Below are 3,726 nucleotides of genomic sequence, written 5' to 3' on the forward strand. Positions count from 1 at the left end.
TTTAGACCAGCCTGGGCAACATAACAAGACCCCATCTTGACAAAAAATTTAGAAATTACCTGGTCCTCAAGCCTGCAGTGGGCTGTTATCATGCCACTGCACTCCATCCTGGGCAACAGAGCAAGACTCTGTGTCAAAAAGTAAAAAATAAGAATAGACTCAGTGGAATTTTTTTTGTTTTGTTTTGTTTTGTTTTGTTTTGAGAAGGAGTTTTGCTTTTGTTGCCCAGGCTGGAGGGCAATGACGCAATCTCGGCTTACTGCAACCTCCACCTCCCAGGTTTAAGCAATTCTTCTGCCTCAGCCTCCCAAGTAGCTGGGATTACAGGCATGTGCCACCACGCCTGGCTAATTTTTTTTTTTTTCCATAGAGACAGGGTTTCACCATGTTGGTAAGGCTGGTCTCAAACTCCTGACCTCAAGTGATCCACCTGGCTCAGCCTCCCAAAGTGCTGGGATTACAGGCATGAGCCATGGCACCTGGCCCGACTCAATGGGTTCTTATTTTGTTGAGTAAATCGTAATTCATTACTGTTATTCTTTTAGTCGTAAAACTTGCCCAGGAGGTGAGGCATCCTCTGGTTCCTTGGTGTGGCATCCTGGGTTCCCTTAGCAGAGATCATCCACCCTGTACTGTGTTGCCTGTTGCCTGTGTGCTAGACCAGAAATTTTGCATAGTATTTTAGGATTTGGTACATGGGAGACCCTCCATAGATGGTGATTTAACTAAAGTGAAATCAGCAGTTTCCTCTCCACTCCCCAGATGCTTGTGATTGGAAACAGCTTCTTTTTCATTTTTTAAAATTTGTTTTATTTTGAGACAGTGATCTCCTTTCTTGCCTAGGCTGGTTTCAAACTCAAACTTGAGCCCAGGAGTTGGAGACCAGCCTGAGCAACATAGCAAGACCTCGTCTCTAATAATAATTTTAAAAAAAGTTTGGCTGGGCGCAGTGGCTCACACCTGTAATCCCAGCATTTTGGGAAGCGGAGGAGGGCAGATCACTTGAGGCCAGGAGTTCAAGACCAGCCTGGCCAACATGGTGAAACCCCATCTCTACTAAAAATATAAAAATTAGTTGGCCGGGCACAGTGGCTCACACCTGTAATCCCAGCACTTTGGGAAGCCGAGGCGGGTGGATCACGAGGTCAGGAGTTCGAGACCAGCCTGGCAAAGATGGTGAAACCCCGTCTCTACTAAAAATACAAAAATTAGCCAGGCACGGTGGCAGGCGCCTATAATTCCAGCTACTTGGGAGGCTTAGGCAGGAGAATCGCTTGAACCCAGGAGGTGGAGGTTGCAGTGAGCTGAGATCGCACTACTGCACTCTAGCCTGGGCAACACAGCAAGACTCCATCTCAAAAAAAAAAAAATATTAGCTGGGTGTGGTGGCATGCATCTATAGTCCGAACTACTTGGAAGGCTGATGCAGGAGAATCCCTTGAATTCAGGAGGTATAGGTTGCAATGAGCCGAGATCGCATCACTGCACTCCAGCCTGCACAACAGTCTGTCTCTACAACAAAAAAGTTTGCTAGGAGTCTACCTTTAATTGCAGTAACAATTTTTGTTGTTGTTGTTGTTTGAGGTAGAGTTCCACTCTGTCACGCAGGTTGGAATGCAGTGACGCGATCTTGGCTTACCGCAATCTCTACCTCCTGTATTCAAGCGATTCTCCTGCCTCAGCCTCCCGAGTAGCAGGGATCACAGGCACCTACCACCACAGCTGGCTAATTTGTGTGTGTGTGTGTGTGTGTGTGTGTGTGTGTATATGTATGTTATGTATGTAATGTATATATATATATATATATTCTTTTTTTGAGATGGAGTCTCTCTCTGTAGCCCAGGCTAGAGTGCAGTGGCGTGATCTTGGCTCACTGCAACCTCCGCCTCCTGGGTTTAAGCGATTCTTCTGCCTCAGACTCCCTAGTAGCTTGGATTACAGGTGCCCACCACTGCCATGCCTGGCTAATTTTTGTATTCTTATTTTTTATTTATTTTATTTTATTTATTTATTATTTATTTTTTTAGATGGCGTTTCACTCTTGCTGCCCAGGCTGGAGTGCGGTGGCATGATCTCAGCTCACTGCAACCTCCGCCTCGTGGGTTCAAGCGATTCTCCTGCCTCAGTCTCCTGAGTAGCTGGGGTTGCAGGTGTGTGCTACCACACCCAGCTAATTTTTGTGTTTTGGGTAGAGATGGGGTTTTGCCATGTTGGCCAGGCTGGTATTGAACTCCTGACCTCAGGTGATCTGCCTGCCTCAGCCTCCCAAAGTGCTGGGATTACAGGTTTGAGCCACCGTGCCTGGCCTATTTTTTAAAAATTTTTATTTATTTATTTATTGTTATCGTTATTATTATTTTTGAGTTGGAGTCTTGCTCTGTTGCCCAGGTTGGAGTGCAATGCTGCACTCTTCGGCTTACTGCAACCTCTGCCTCCCGAGTTCAAGCGATTCTCCTGCCTCAGCCTCCTGAGTAGCTGGGATTACAGGTGCCCACCACCACTCCTGGGTAATTTTTCTATTTTTAGTAGAGACGGAGTTTCATCATGTTGGCCAGGCTGATCTTGAACTCGTGACCTCAAGTTATCTGCCCGCCTCGGACTCCCAAAATGCTAGGATTACAGGTGTGAGCCACTGCACCTGGCCGGTAGTATACTTTTTATTTTCCCTTCTGCCATCGAAGTTGTTGTATTTTTAGTAGAGACAGTTTTACCATGTTGGCCAGGCTGTCTTGAACTCCTGACCTCAGGTGATCCACCTGCTTCAGCCTCCCAAAATGCTGGGATTACAGGTGTGAGCTACCACACCTGGCCAACAATAATAATTTTAATGATAATTTTTCTACCCTAATTATACAAATATATGTCTGGTATGGGACCATGGCTCAAGCCTGTAATCTCAGCACTTTGGGAGGCTAAGGTAAGAGGATCTCCAGAGCAAGACCTTGTGTCTACTGTTTTATTTATTTTTTTTTTTGAGACAGTCTTACTCTCTGACCCAGGCTACAGTGCAGTGGCATGATCATGGCTCACTGCAGCCTCAACTTCCAGGGCTCAAGCAATCCTCCCACCTCAGCCTCCTGAGTAGCTGGGACTACCTGAGCACCACCATGCCTGGCTAAATTTTGATTTATTTTTGTAAAGACGAGCTCTTACTATGCTGCCCAGGCTGCTCTCAAACTCCTGGACTCCTGCAGTCCTCCTACCTCTGCCTCCCAAAGTGCTGGGATTACAGGCATGAGCCACCGCACATGAACCCTGTCTCTAAAGAAAAAAAATAATGTGCACAGAACTTGAATTGACATTTATCCAAAGAAAATATACAAATAATCAATAAGCACATGAAGAGATGCGTACATCATTAGAGAAATGCAAATCAAAACCACAGTGAGATACAATTTCATACTCATAGGAGGGCTTTTAGATGGCTGTTAGAAAAAACAAACAGGCTGGGTACCGCGGCTCACGCCTGTAATCCCAGCACTTTGGGAGGCCAAGGCGGGTGGATCCCTTGAGGTTAGGAGTTCCAGACCAACCTGGCCAACATGGCAGAACACTGTCTCTGCTGAAAGTACAAAACTTATCCGGGAGTTTTGGTGGACACCTGTGATCCCAGCTGAGGCAGGAGAATCACTTGAACTGGAGAGGCAGAGGTTGCAGCGAGCTGAGATCACGCCATTGCACTCCAGCCTGGGTGACAAGAGTGAAACTCCGTCTCAAAAAAAAAAA

The sequence above is a fragment of the Rhinopithecus bieti genome, unplaced genomic scaffold (genome assembly GCF_001698545.2).
Source record: "Rhinopithecus bieti isolate Rb0 unplaced genomic scaffold, ASM169854v2 scaffold_5002, whole genome shotgun sequence".
In the NCBI taxonomy this organism is placed as follows: domain Eukaryota; kingdom Metazoa; phylum Chordata; class Mammalia; order Primates; family Cercopithecidae; genus Rhinopithecus; species Rhinopithecus bieti.